Source organism: Crocodylus porosus, unplaced genomic scaffold (genome assembly GCF_001723895.1).
Source record: "Crocodylus porosus isolate Cpor-Errol unplaced genomic scaffold, CroPor_comp1, whole genome shotgun sequence".
Taxonomy (NCBI): Eukaryota; Metazoa; Chordata; order Crocodylia; family Crocodylidae; genus Crocodylus; species Crocodylus porosus.
In genome coordinates, this window is record NW_017728924.1 from 7,186,245 (window position 1) to 7,202,018 (window position 15,774).

At 40.3% G+C, this 15,774-nt stretch overlaps 1 long non-coding RNA gene across 1 annotated transcript in view; it reads right to left on the reverse strand.

The window, feature by feature from the left end:
* Positions 1 to 7,839: 7,839 nt before the first annotated feature.
* The window catches only part of LOC109313630, a 39,338-nt gene continuing 31,403 nt past the window's right edge, over positions 7,840 to 15,774 (reverse strand). The window contains exon 3 of the long non-coding RNA XR_002102104.1: positions 7,840 to 7,917. This is a non-coding gene — a long non-coding RNA (uncharacterized LOC109313630). The remainder of the gene's footprint in view (positions 7,918 to 15,774) is intronic.

Genomic DNA, 15,774 nt, shown 5'->3' on the forward strand with positions numbered 1-15,774 from the left:
ACTATCAGTGACTTCCTTGGTTTTGGTTCCTTTGTTGTATTGCTTGATTTCCCCTGCTCTCCTCACCGCACACACTCCCTGTCTGCCTACATTTGGAGCTCGGGAATGCCATTCAAGCATGGAAGAATCAAGCTAGCAAATGTTTTTGCCCTCACTGGTCCTCCTGGGAGTAGTACAGATAGCATTTGAGGTGGGCAGAATCGGTGACTTTTTTGTCACTGACACTGCCTGCTGCTTCTGGTCCCCTTGATGCCCATGAAAAATAAGTTGTCTATATTCCTGTGCTTGATTTGTGACATTTTCAGGACAGCTAAGCTGGCTATTAACACAGTCTGGCTCCTTAGAGCCTAGAGGAGGAAGGACAATTTCAGTAAATAATGTACTGAAATGCTACAAAAAAAGAGAAAAAAATTACCAGGTTTCCAGACTTGCCTTCAAAAAAGGAAACCCTGCTGGGAATTCTGAGTATATAGAACTACAAGCCTTTCTGGCACTGCTCCACTACATCATGATCTGGGTGGGAAAAGAAAGTCCCTTGTATTTAAATGATCAAGAGGAGGTATTCAGCAACAGTACCGCTAAGCCACCATCATGACCATTTCTCCTTCAGCAGGGACGGAGCAGCTAAAGAAACACATGAACACAGACAGTCCAGTGGGTCCCAGTCTAATAAGAAACATCTTTAGATCTGTAGGTGAAACCTGGATAAAAATACTGTAAATACTAGCTCAGGAGAAAGCTAGACTCTGATCCTACAGTCATTTCCACATATGCCAAAGGGCTGTTACAGATGCTCATTGAGCATCAGGTGAGCAAAAGGGCCTAACGGCATAGGTCCAACAGCATTATCAAAGTCAAGAAAAATATACAGTCTTCCTCCCAACATTGCAGTGCTCTGCATGGAACAGCTAATCAACATGGGGAGAGGAAGACAAAACACCATGGACCTAAATCTGCTTCATACTAAAGCCACTTTGACCTGTTATACTGATGTCAAGACCCTTTTACACAACTAAGGGTGTAAAGTGAGCAGCACTTAAATAAGAAAGTACCCCCCCTTGTGTATGTAGTCCCCCATAATGTGTTCAAGACCTTTGCACAGACTTACTTATATCTTCTGCCTTAGGAGTCCTTGTGTGAAGTCCTGGAAACTGAGAAACAATAGTGTCTGGCTGAACGTGGGCTCTCTGTATGTATACTGAAGCATGGAAGAATCTGTATATATCTGCTGGGCCATGTAGCACCTAGAAATCTCCGGGTGTTTTCCCCAGGCATTTAGCTAAGATATAGAAGGGGCGTTATTTCCCCAGTATATTTTTTCCAAAACAAGTATATTGAGGCTACATTCAGTAGCCCTGAAGGACTGCTGCTAATTACCAAATGCAGTTGGGACTGAACGTAAAAGCAATTTTAGCTGATGAGTATAATACGTTTGTTAAGAAAGAAAAGAATAGACAAAAATAACCAGAAGTTCTTCTTTTTTGTTTTATATAGACAAGAGCAACAATTAGCATTTATGCTGGGAATAAAATAACAACAGATAAATGCCTGCAGTGCTAGAGATTAGCTGAGCTTTGCAAAAGAAGTTTGAATAGTCATCTAATATATTCTAATGCACAAATGAAGCAGATGGTGCACTGTTTATACAGTGTATATTAATGGTTGCACAAGTCAAAGAAATTACCAACCACATATGAGAAACATCTCTCCTCTCCTGTTATTTACCTCTGAGCAGTGCTGTACAAAAACTAAAAAGTCAGAGAACAATGTAAATACTTTGGCACAGAGGGCTCCTTTTTTTTGTTGGGTTTTTTTTTCTTGCATTTTTGTGTTTTGTTTGTACAGTTCACAGAGCAGTGGAGCTCTAGCTCACGGACTTCATTACTTCCAAGCCTCCTGTTCAAGGTGAACTCATTAGTCCCACTAGTTCAGAGCTTCTCTCAGCTTATCTGATGCTGCTTTGTGGGGCACCAGATGGTCTTTGATAGTCTTCCCTTTTAAAACTACAAATGAGAGCTTGTGGCCCTAAAGCTGCCCTTTGTGCCTTTGAAACTCTCCACTTTTGTTTCTGAGTTTCAGCATTTTCCACAGTGAGCCTCCTCCATTTTCCCTAACAACTTCCAGGATACAAATGACAACCTGAAACCATCTTTTCTTTGCTACATAAATGTAGCTGCAAGCACAAATTAAGGACAAGGCAGAAAACTTTCTAAACAACAACCCAAAAGATTACAATTTTCAAAACCCTTAATGCTTTGCTCCAAAGAGTTCTGGTTCAAGACAGTCTTTCCCAGGAGCCCATAGTGTTCTTCAGCCACAGGACAGAGGATATGGATGCACAGAGATTTAATGGCCAAAGGACATTCATGTTTTCTGAAAAATGACTATCGTGTTGTTCACTGCCTAAGGAGATGCTTGTCTTGCTTTTTGACCAAAAGTATAGCACTTCATTGGCACAAAGCTTCACCTCCAATTAGAGGACTTTTGCTAAATATCTGAATGGGCACAGCATCATCACCAATGGTTGGAGAAGAGAAACCGTCTTGGAGACATTTTGTACAAGATTTTGATACAATGATTTGTCTTAATATCCACATCTGAGAGAAGTTACATACACTATTACTCTAACTTTTATCCTATATATCTTACTTTTCTTGTTTCCATCAGATCAGGAATGAGCTTTAGCCATTATTGGTAGAAGTGGCAATTTTATATCCATTCTTGGTCTTACCTCAGATTGCTTTGCTGGTTCTTGTTTCAAGGGAGTTGTTGGACTTGCAGGAGGTTGTAGAGATAACTCTGGGACTATCACGTGTTGTGTTCTTCCATGTCTCTCCCCTTATCCTTAAAAATAAAGAGTCATCATAAGGCACTTAAAATTAAACACTGATTTTTCAAATTGCACCCTTTAATCGGCATTGATTCTTAGTATGACTCATAAAAACATAAAAACTGCCACTTAATGGTCAGGCCATAAGTCCATCTTGCCCAATACCCCTTGTTACACAGTGAGAGAGAGTAAATGATAAAAGGAAGAGTGAACAGGGTATGTCCAGGGCTCCCCCTGTTCCGCTCCCATTTGCAGCATTTATGGTCTAGGAAATTTTGCTTCACAGGCTGTACCTCATGTTCAATAGCTACTGATGCCCCTTTCCTCCAAGAATTTGTCCAATCCCTTTTTGAATCTGGTTAAACTGTCAGCTTCCTCAATGTCTTGTGGCAACAAGTTCCACAGTTTGACATGCTGTGTGAAAAATTGCTTATTTTGGTTTAACGTACTACCTATTAGTTTCATTTTATGACCCCTATGAAATCAATTAATGGAGTGAATTTAGTTGACTAATTCTGAAATTGTATGGCCTCAATATAAGTCAGTGATTACTCAAGGGGTCTACTTTTGGCCCAATCAAAAATAGAAGACAGAGACTAGCACTTAAATTTAGTACCTCTTGCAAAAAAATGTAAGTTTTATCCACTTTGCACATTCAATTTATTTACATAGCCCTTTCAAATTACATGCTTTCTAGGCAGTTTATTCATTTTATAGTTTCATTATGGAAATTTTCTGGCTTTTTGAACCCATAAAACTGACTTAAATGTCTCCAATGATCTGCTTTTAAAAAGGCTTAGTTAGTAAAATCATAAAAGGACCAGCAGTGCTGTAAGGGGTTCAGGAAACAAATACATTTCTTAGCTTAGAAGCAAAATCTGCTGAGCCCGAGCTCAAACAAAATTAGGTAATGAGACATTAATTTAGCGCAGAGAATTGGTACAGTATTGACTTTGTGTATATTTTAAGTTCCATTCTGGCTACAACATTTCGCATCTCATGGTACAGGTCTTTTTCTGGCTTCCAATTTACCTAAAGTCAGCTAGGTGCCAGGAGCATCAGCAATGATGGGCTGCAGTTGAAGTCCTTTTACTGGGTTGACATTTGGCTGAAAAGCAATGAAGCCATTAAGAGGAGGAACTGCCTGCATTTATTTTATCTAGTCCAGTGCTATACAGCTACATGAGTCATACTGCATTAACTTGGTAACTGTGGGTTTCTTGCACCTTAAGTGCAATGCTAACAAGCTATCATCATACATCTTGGAACCGGTGAAGAAAACAGGGATTCTGGGAGGAGTTAGAACCGTTCTGAGGACATAATACATTCACCACAAAGTGCACTTGTGATGACACCATGTACTTAGCTATTTTTGAGCTATTTCCCAAAAAAAAAAAAATGAAGCTGGTGAATACATTTTCCTAAAGACAGTAATAATAATGGAACTGTTGCCAGAAAGATACAAGATGGTTTGACAATAATAATGGTGCTTTGCTGAAGTAAAGGCAGGAAGTTGTGTGTGATTTATTATATATATTATGGACAAGAAATGAGGGGTTATAAAACTACTACCTTTTAATCCCCCAAGTACTGGCTACTGCATCAGCAGCCTGTGTGCTTTGCTGGGGTAGAAGTGGACTGCATAAGGAACGGCAAAATCATGAATCTGCCTCCTACATCCTACTAATCAGTAGAGGTGAGCTGGCACAGCTGAAGATATGATCTTCTGTGGTTAAGGGGTGCTAGAAGACTTGTTCCTGGGGCAATTGCCTCAGCACTGCTTCCTGAGGCTGAGCACCTAAACCTGGCTACTTAATAATAAAATACCCTTCCCATGTTGTAGTAAGAGCAAACGGTAAAGGACATTTACCCAAAGGAAGTGGTGAGCGCTAGTATTAGCCCCTGGTTCTAGGTTCAGTGTTGGTCACTATAGCTACTTCATAACAGCAGCAGCATATGTATTGCTTATACACATATACACAAGGGTAAATATGGGAGGGTGGGGGACAGACTTCAGTGCAATGGCTCTAGGTTTCTCCCAGGGTGAATGAGAAATAGAATAGACAATACTGTCCTAATATTTTCATTATCAGTTCCATTACTGAACCGAATTGTAAAAAAAAATCAGCAGCACTACCTGGATATTTAAGGTCTTGGTAAGGTATTACATTAAATTACTTTATTACTAAGTCTCCAAATTGGGTTGGTCTGCTTTTATATGAAAAAATGATAAATCTCCTCATTCTTCTCTGGCTGGACATACAAACAAATTATTGCAGACGATCAGTTTGTATCAACTCCCTTCTGTGTTATCTTTCATGCTTTTTTTCTCTTCAGATTCGCTCAATGGCTGCTACTCTTTTCCCCCTTCCTCTTCTCTTCCCCCATCCCCTGACTAGTTTCCTTTTCATAGTCCTTGCCTTCCCCTTTATTCTCTACTGATCTTCCCTCCACTCATCCATGCCAAAAAGAAAAACAAAATTGTAGAATTAACATAATACTGGTGACATCATACTGCTCACTCTGCTAGTGGTACACATCCCATTCCCCTAGTCTATAAACTCCTCGGGGCAAGTACTGTTTACTGTGATGTGGGCTTATCTATACAAGATGCTCAGTGATGTAGCTCATCCCTATGGTGATGTAGCATCAGCAGTCACAAACCATGAAGCCAGTGGTAGTGTGCAGTAGGGTTGGAAACAACCCATGCACCACCAGGACTGAAAGGTATTTACTAAATGATTGCACGGTCAGCATGTGCACAGTCGGGCGCATGTGTAGATGAGCCCTGTGATTAACAGGTGCCTAGCACAGTGGGATCCAAATCCTGGTTAATCTTTAGGCATTCTTACTATGTAGAAAATGGAGAAGAAGCCACAGCTTTTTTTGTCTTTTGTATTCTGAATGAAATAAATCATACAAAGCTTGTTTTTCCAGTCTAATAACATCCAAATGTTTCAGTCGGGATTATTAATTCCTAGAATTACTTAATTTTATCTTCAAAGTGAGAGTTCTGAGTTGAACTATATGAACTCTTACCAGGAAACTTTATAACATATTAGTTGGAATAAAATTGCTACAAATAAAAAAAATTGGATTATTTCCAAATGGCTATCATTAGTTTGGAAAATGAAAATGGAAACAATGGGGACTCAAGTGTCATCTGTTTGGAACTCAGTTTTGAAATTAAGTAATAAATTAGAGGCCCAAGGTGACATGGTTGTTACATTAATGCAAGAAAATAAATCATTAAGAAGTAAACTAGATTAGTTTAATAATAAAAAGGTGTGAGCATGAATTACATATGAGTTAGGGGGTGAAACATAGTGTTTACCCTCGAGATAATTGGAATCTGAGTATCTTGTCTTGAGACTCTATCCACAAAACCAGCTGCTAGGCTAGGGACAGAAGTTATGGCACTTATACCATAAACTGGTATAAGTGATTGAAAACTGGTTCAAATCTGCAACACAACAGAAGTTCCATGCACATAAATCACTTTTACAATGGCCAAAATCAGTTTAAGATAAACCTGGAGGGATGTACTATCAGACCTAACTTATTTAGGTTCAATCTGTTTATTGAACTTCTGTTCCAGTTCCCCTCCAGATTCAAATTCAGTTTCAGTCCCCCAGCTTCCCAGGATGCTTTTCACCTCCCCCAATACCCTCTCCTCCTCACAGGGTGGCCGAGCTAGCCTTAGCTCAAGCTGTTTGCTGCAGTGGAGCAGGGAGGTGTGCTCTAGCACACCCCAGCTTCTGGCCTGAGCCACTGCAGGCATGCGGCTGCATTTCTAGAATCAAAAGTGAATGTCTGTTCACTTGATTATTGGTTCAATCTATGCAACTTAGGCTAACTTGGAGAAATTGAATGAATTCAGCTTTGGGCTTTTTGACTGTCTGTACTTAACCTATAAGTGTACTTTCTTAGGACTTCGAATCTCTGAATTATTGAAAAACAATTTAAAATACATATGCGTGTATTTAAAACATCTAGTTTCACTCCTTTTCAGTTTCTGATGCCTCCTCTCTGTGTTACACTTAAGAAGTGTTTAGCCACTTAATCACGTCTTAAATTGTGACCTGGCTATACACTGAACCAATTAAGAGCATGATAAAACAAGCAATAAGCTACAAAGTTATTCAGCAAAGAATGTAGAATAACTTTGTAGCTTGTTGTAATTGTACCATTAATTGAATGTGTGGCCCTGTGCCTGGGAGCCCCATCAACTGAGGGACTCCCATACACAACCTGCTGTTAGCCACATCTGACAGGGCTCATAGTGGGGGAAGTTTTCCCTGCACTGCTCCTGCTGTGAGCCTTGTTGGCTGTGGGGGCTTGCAGCGAGGGCAGCATGCACGTGTAGAGCAGTCCTGACTTCCATGCATCTGAATTTATGTAATGATTCTCTACCTTAATAGATGCAGATCTGTAATATGATGCAACACATTTTATTAAATCAAGAGAAACAGGGGGGAAAAACAATGGGGGAGTTTTGTCATAGCAGTTAACTTCAGGTGTAGAAAACAGTTATGTCAATTGTGACTAGAGATACACCTCCCCACTGATATATTATTATTTGCTCTCTTAACATTGTTTTTTAATGGCTGACGTCTAAGAAATATGAAAACTGATAGAACATCGTAATTTTGGGGTCACATTTCCAAGGGGTCCTCAACACAAGCCCTTATTTTGCGCATTATGTACACATAAATGCTGTTTGTCCAAACAGCTGAAAGCAAAGTCAAAGCTTTTAGAAATGACAAAGTAATAAGACACCACTGGCCAGTTTTTCAGTCCCGGCGTTCCTGTCAGTAAGGGAGTATATGTGATATAGTGATGGTAGGGAAATCTCAGAAAACTCATGGAAGAGACCAGGGCAGAGGCTGAAAATGCTTGAAAGCTTCTGGGGCATACAGACCCAAGCATCGCCTCAATGGTATCATGTGCCAGCCTATCAGTGGGCTCTGGATATATAATCAATCGAGAATAAAAATCCACAGCTTATAATATCCATGGATGTGGTGGATCAATCTTCTCTTGGTTACATTTCTGCACATGCATGTAACAGTCAATGGGACACCCACCTGGAGGTAACAGAACAGAATTTCATCTGCAATGAGCAGTGATTGATGGAAAGTCTCTACTGGATTTTATAAAATTTTAAACATCCCAACATGAAGAGTGCGTGTGTGTGTGTGTGTGTGTGTGTGTGTGTGTGTGTGTGTGTGTACACTCAGTCTTCCCAAACAAAGCAGTCTTTTGAACAAACCAAATCCTGTTACCTTGTCCCCTACACAAAGAGGGGAGCCCCCTTCCCTCCAGCCCCTTCTTGCAGCATGTTTTTCCACTCATAGCTTGCTTCTTCCTCCCCTTTTAAAGCTCCCAAAGTGACACTCCCTGCTTATCCAAACACCCTGCAGCTGGGCTTTCTAAACACAGCTGATTGTTCCTTCTTAAAGGAGCAGACCACCCTGTTATGTTGTAATTCATTTAAACCTTTGTATTCTCCTAACGCGTTGTTCTTCTGAGGAAAAGTGAGGATATCTACTAATTCTTTTATGCTGCAAAGAATTGTGTAGTTACTAAGTTTCATACATTGTGAGTAGTCCCACTGAAATCATGTGCAGGGTTTGTAAGATCATGGCATAAATCAATGTATTCCCTCTGTTTTTGATCACAGGCTCAAAATTTGCATGGTGCTGAATGATCAAAGGGAGTAGAGTGTGCAGAGTACTTCACGGAAAAGACTAGAACTTTTGCTCCATTCAACCCTGAGTTATTATGTGTAATATCCTTCCTTTGGAAATATCTGCTGGCAGGAGATTAGAGGAACTGAGTGAGTGATTAAGAAATGCAGGGCACCTCTGATTCAGATTTGCTAAGCTTGAGTGATAAATGATCAGGGTTGTACACAGGTTGACATACACATTGTGCTTGGATGATTGGTAAGAAAACTAGCAGGATGAACACTGAAACTTCTGTCAAACTCAGAGCATTGCTGTCAGTGTCTTTTTTCCAACATGAATAAGAAAAAGCAGGACACACACCAATGAAATCAAGGAGGAGGAGAAATAGCAGGAAGAGTGAAAACATACTGGGTGCCTATATATATGCAGAGAAGCTGCTCCAACACACCGTAATTACAGTGCATCAGAGCACACTTGCTTAATCAAGTTTGCTGGAGTGTGGTAATTACTGCACTCCAACAGACTCCAGCAGCATGTGTATCAGCATCCCTGCATTGAAAATTGGCAGCAGGGGCACTTTAACTAAAGCTTGTCAAACAAGCTTAGTTAAAGTGACTCTGCCAGTATTTTTCAGCATGGGTATGCTGATACACATCACACTTCATGCACTTTAATTAGCGTGGCTCTCAGAGCCACGCTAATTAAAGTGCACCCCTTCCCCCCACACTCCTGGAGCACATCTATAAATGCCCATTGTTAACAGTATTTGGCCCTTAATCTAGCAGGTAGAATTTACAGAAACTTGCATGTTCTTTACTGTCTACCTGCTTCCACATTTTATGAACCCACATCAAGCTGCTCTGTCAAAAATATAGCATAGTATAGGCACATAAACATTGGCTATTTTCTGGGTTCTGTTTGAGAAAAAGGGCACGCATAACTTCTCCTGCTACGAATAATAAGTAGGTGGCAGCCATATTCATTTTCTGGGACAATTATTCTTCACTACACTTCTTCCTAAATTAGTCTTAAAGGCTATGTACAGACATTCAAAAAAGCCCAGAGTGGAATTGATCTAAGGTACGTGGTTTTCTGTAAGCAGTATAGTTTAGTTTAGCAATGAACTGAACACACTTTCGCAAACTGAACACACTTTCGCCCTGTGGCGGCAGGGAAAATCTTAGGCTGGGTTCTGCCATTTTTAAATCAGTCTATGTATGTCAGACTTCTGTTTTGTTATGGGTATAGACTGGTTTCTGATCACTTATACCGGTAGAAGTGTTATGTTTGTACCTGATCAAAGTGAGTCTGTTCTGATAATGGGGGGAGGATGAAGGGTAGGGCAAAGGGTTTACAGGGACAAGCATTTTACATATTGTATTTTGATTGGTCAACTAGGCTCTTGTCATTAGCTGGGAACAGGGCCTCTACTGGGGTCTACTCTCTTCCCGTCAGCTTATCCAGAAATAGGTATGGCAGAGTTGGGAGTAACCTCTGTTTCCATTTGTCCCAGGCTTCTTTTTGATGACCCTGACAACTCCAAGTAGCCACACAGAAATCTGTCATCTCTTGGGGTTTATCCAAAACTGGTTCAAGGTGGCTTACCTCTAGCTTAAATTTTCATCATAGGAAGGTGTGCATCAGAGGAAGAAATAACCCTTCATGAAGTCCCTGACAGTTCCATGGGGAACTCGGATAACACCTATTTTCCTCTGAGTAACCCCACTGGGTGCATCACATGTGCACTTTCCTGTGGACTAGGCTAATTAGCTCTGCAGTAAAGTGTCACAGTCTACATGTATGCTTGTATTAGGGCTCAGTAAACTAATTAACTCTGCCACACGATAGTACTGACAGAGACAATACTATCTTATGGCACAGTAATGAAATGCAAGCAAATGCACGTGTAGACGGTGACTGCTGGGCAAAAATTGCACCCAGTTAGCCCAGCCAGCCAGAACCAGACCCTTAGCTTCTGCCAGCCCTTCCACTGCCCAACACTGCCGCCTGAAGGCTGGGCTGACCCTCTGTACTCCCTGGCAGCCTGGGTCTGTTGTGCCTCATGCAAATTGTAGCTGTCCTGAGTGCACATTTAGGTGCTGCACCCAGGAATAGTATATTCTGGCTCAAATGGCTCTGGTGTTTATTGTGTCACGTAGATGCAACCACTCAGACTACTGGGATTGCTTGTGAAATGAGGTTCTCCAGCCTGCATAGAGGTATTCCATTCTTCTCCTTTGGAAAATAACATGTTCTTTTTCCCCAGCACACATAAATGTAATTTAGTGAAGAAATTATAATGTAGTGCCTAGACTTAGTCATCCTTTGACATCTGTTTTTAGATCAATACTTTTAAGTCAGTTTCCAGTAACTGAAACTATGTCAAAAGGGTGTTGCTTCATCTAAGAAGAGCTTGCAGCAGGCATGCCTGAGATCAGAATTGCCTTCATTAGTCACTATTGCATATACATTTCTATTACCCACATTCTATTAAGGTTCATGTTTCCTTCCGGAACCAAAACACTCAGCACGTACCAGTCTCTTTTCAAAACTGTCCTTGGGGAAAAATCATAGAAATCCCACATGAGCAGTTTTTCAATTATCTTAATTAATGGAAGAGGGAAAGCAGCATTCACAACAATGTGACACAATGTCCTGCCTATTTAAAACTCCCACAAGGCCAAAGCCTAGTGAACCTATTAACATCAGCAGCCCAACTGATGGCCATGGAGCCAACACAATTAGGTCAACTTGTTGCAATGGACATTGTGTCTGTTTAAGGATCAGAAGTCAAAATAAAAGGCCTACTCCTGATAGAAGCTAAACATGTCTTGCATGGCACACAGTGCCTACTACTTGTATCAAGTCGAGTCACATTTGCAAGCATTTTGGCCTTGATCCTGCACCCACTGAAGGCGAGCTCCTACCTTCCACTGAAGGATTAGATCTTTGGTCTGATCTTTCAAAGACCTGTTCAACACCTTGTCTATTTCTCAAGGGTAAGACCAACCCAAATCCCATTTTAAAAAGACTGTTGCTTTAATAACTGAAAAAGTGGCCTAGGGTAATATATGAAATACATGGCAAAAGCTTGCTGGTGCATTGCCCAAAATTTCACAGTGGTACATTTGTTGTGTATGTTCATAAATAAATAGCCATTCATTTCCATCTCAGAAGGAGATTAGCTTTAATTAGGTTTCATTTGAAATTAAAGTACAAACAGCCTCAAAGCTATTTTAATCTTACAAGAATATTTTCTTGCCATATTTTTCATATACTATCCTCTGCAGCATTAATGAGATTGCTGCATGGGGAGAACATAAATAAGGCACAATTTGGTAATAATAGACCAAAGAGAGTCCAATGTTACATGGAAATATTATGAAACAAATAGTTAAAATTTTATGGACTTTACATGCCTCTGTTCTCTTAAAAGAAGTGGATTTCTGTATAAATATGTACTGTAACTAGGTTGTAAATGGCAACCTATTATATTTTCTTTGCTTATATGTCCAGACATTCTTTGTAAGATTCACTGTGCATTGAAATGATATGTAAATTTGTTATTTGGCCTTATCCTTGACTGTATATAATTAGAAAAAAATGTTTTGAGGTTTTGCCTGAAGTGGTAAAATACATCATCCTATCCTCCTAAGAATGTTCTCGTACTCTCAGCAGACATCGAGAGTAAAGCATTAGATGTCCTTGTTTTAAAAGTCTTACCACATAAAAGACATCAACAAGAACCCCATTAAGCTATGGATGAAAAAAAGGTAAAAACTATGCAGGCAACTCATCTTAACAATGGCAGGTGGGATTTATGAGAGAAGCTTTTTGGTGTGATATGTTTTATTGGACAAACTGCATGGTTGAAGTAAAGTTAGACAAGTTTTTAAATGCTAGACATTCTTCATCAGGTCCTGTGCTTGAAAGCTTGTCTAACTTTATCCCAACTCTGCAGTTGATGTAATAAAGGATATCACCCCAGGAAATCCTTGGACCTTCACAGGTACAACATAACTCTAGGACTACCATAGCTGGAATTTACAAACTTAGTGTATTAGACAGCCCAATTGCATTTGCTTTGATCTCTCCATTACCTCATCACCCCTGTTGCTGACCTTGCGTGCACAGGCTGAGCCCCACCTCTTACCTCTCCCTATGAACCACCATTTCATGGGAAGCTATATACACCTTCCTCACAAAAGGATCCAACTTTGTAAGGGAGCACAGACAACTGGCATTAGATATTAACAAGCAAGCAAAAAACCTGGAGATGATGAAGTTTTAGAGGAACTTTTCACAGGAGACAGTTTGTTCGTTTTAAAGATCCCAAACAATTACAGCTGTAATGGTAAGCCGTTAACTCATCAACATTGTTCACATATCAGAAGAAGACCATCTCCTGGTCATAGGCATGCAGATCTGGGGGCTCACACCCTGGGAGGAATCCAGCACAGCTCCACAGACCTCCTGCGAGTGAGAGCCCCCAGACCAGCATGCCAGGTGCTGGACGCTGCCACTGCCAGTAGGTGTCAGGACTTTTGGTTTGATTATGTTGAGGTGCAGTTTCCCAGAAACCTTTTCACCTATCTTCATGAAGCTTGGCAGGCATCATGCCCTCAGAAAAGGCTACCATCCCTGCAAATAAGGCAACAAATGACCAAATTATAGGCATTTTCATGATTCCCCCTATGGGTAAAATGTTGAAACAGTGAAACAGTTTCAACGAAACAAAATGGGGCAGTGCTTCAAAATGAAATGATGAAATGAAACACTTTCCCTTCAAAATGGCTAAACAGATGTTGAAATGAACTGATGGTGTTTCACACAGCCCTACTATCTATCTATAGATAGATATACATAGAGAGAAAAAGTGATGCAACAGCCCTAATGCAATACACCAGGAGGAAGGCCATGAGATCACAGTTACTTATATCATCATTGCATTTGATCCATGCAATCCATTCCATATACTGCAACTGAGAGTGTGTAGAGACCCTCAGAAGTCAGTGAGTCTCTCTGAAGGCAGAGAAGGTCGCCTGCATGCTATTAGAATGAGTCCTGTCCTGACAAAGGGTGATGGAATGGTTAAATTGGCATACCCTTAAACTTGAGTTTTATTTCCCCAGTTAGTCTAACACCGCTTGGGTTCCTTAACCTACAGGACCTGGTACAAAATCCATGCATTTCTTGCATAAAGAATGCAAATAAAGTATACATCACTTTTCTGGTTTTACTGTTGCTATTTTAAGATCTTCTGAATTAAGCCTATCTGTCTCACTCACGTTATTTTCTGCCCTGCTCATTTTTCTTTTTTTGGCCCTATGGCCTTCATTTAGTGCCCCTCCCATATTGCACAGGTTATTGTCTGCAGATTTCAGTCTTGACTGGCCTGGGACAATAGAAATTGGATCATTTAAAAAAATTGAGAAAATAAATAATGTCATGCTTCCTGCGTTTCATTGCTGTCTTGCCAAGCTTGTAATCTATGCAAATACAGAAGTTACTTCTATGGAGAAACCTAGTTGGGCTGGGATCCAAGAGGGATAATCCACAGCACAGCTAAGCAGCACTTTGTTTCATTTTGCTGCTTCCTTTCTATCCTTCCTGCTTTCATTTGAGTGCATAGTGGGTGAGGGTAGGAGCATGCATGTCACTGGCTGAAGTTATAGTTCTTCCAGGCCCCTGCAATGCATGTTAATGAGAAAATACTCTAGTCCAAGCTAAGACAGCACTTTTACTTAGTGTATTTTTGGACCAAACACCCGACCTATATTTTTAAAGACAGCAACTTTCCCCAATTGCCAAAAGCTATTTTTATGGTGCCCACTGGCCCCAAAATGAGTCAGGTAGTTTAATCTCAGTTCAGTTCTGGTAGTTAAAGCATTGCTAAGGCAGACCTCTGCAGTTAACTATAACATAACAACCTTGCATGTGTCTATTTTCTTTATTTAAACTTTACAAGCTAAAATGAGGGGGAATTTTTTTTTGCAGAAAAAGCCTTTAAGAGAAGACAGAAAAGATGAACACTGACACTACTGAACTCCTTTATGATCCTTTCCTTAGTGATGCAAGAGAAAGATGCTTGAATGATGACAGATCCAGAATGTCAGAATCCAATGATTATGGCTCAAATGAGGAACTGAAGCAGCCAACTGAGGCGTGTTCAGAAGTTCTGGTCTTGTTTTTTTCAAGTATGAAGACAGAAGAAGACTATAAAAAACAATATTAATACTTGCCACAAGGATATCTCAGCTCACGGATGGCAGCCAGCCAATTAGGGCCTGGAGAATTGTATTGAGTTATACAACCTGGGGAAGAAAAGCAAGTCATAGGGCACAGAAAAAAAGGTTGCCTGCTTTGTATTGCAGGTGCCTTATGTTGAAGATTTGACAGGCCCTTTCTGTACACCATTCCCAGACTACAGAGAAACGTTTCAAAGTTTAGGAACATCTCTTTGGCTTTTAGAGCAGACAATTCAGGAAGATGAAAATGGAAGTAAATGGGCAACAGAAACATTTTTATTAGCATTGTTGAAAACTGGCCGTTAGCTTATTCATCAGCATGAATGGACAGAAATCTATCATTGCACCATTGGCTTAGGCCATAGCAGTAATTTTCTTACCGTGACAATTGTACTGGATACCATTCTCAAAAGTACTTAAGTGACTTAGGCTCTCAGGGCACCTGTACGTGTTTCAGGGTTGGGTGGTATGGGGGGCGGGGGGGGTGGCATTTTAATTAGAGTGGCTCTAAGTGTCTGCTGTGTCTTCTGTATTCAGCTTCCTATGTTTCAAAATGGCAGTGGGGGCACTTTAACTTAATGCTTGTTCAACAAGCTTTAGTTAAAGGGCCTCCACCATCATTTTGAAACATGGGGATGAACATGAATGCATGAGACACGGCAGTACAGAGTAATTAACTGAGTCGTCTGTGATGCGTTCTAATTAGAATGAATCAATGTGCCCTTAATTTCTAATAGTTCAACAGACCAGAGTCAATGATCCTGAGTGACTTAGGTGCTTCCATGGAGTGATCATCTGGGTGCTTTTGAAAAGTATTATCCACTTTCTTTAAACTAGAGCTGGTTGAATATTTTCTGACATTTTTTTAGTTGAGCATAAGTAGATTTTATGCTTTAAATAAGAATAAAATGTTTAAATGTTTTATGATAACATTCTGCACAGCAATAAAGGCAATGATTCTATATCAACAAAATAGTTGAAATGTTATGATTGTGTTGAGTACTAT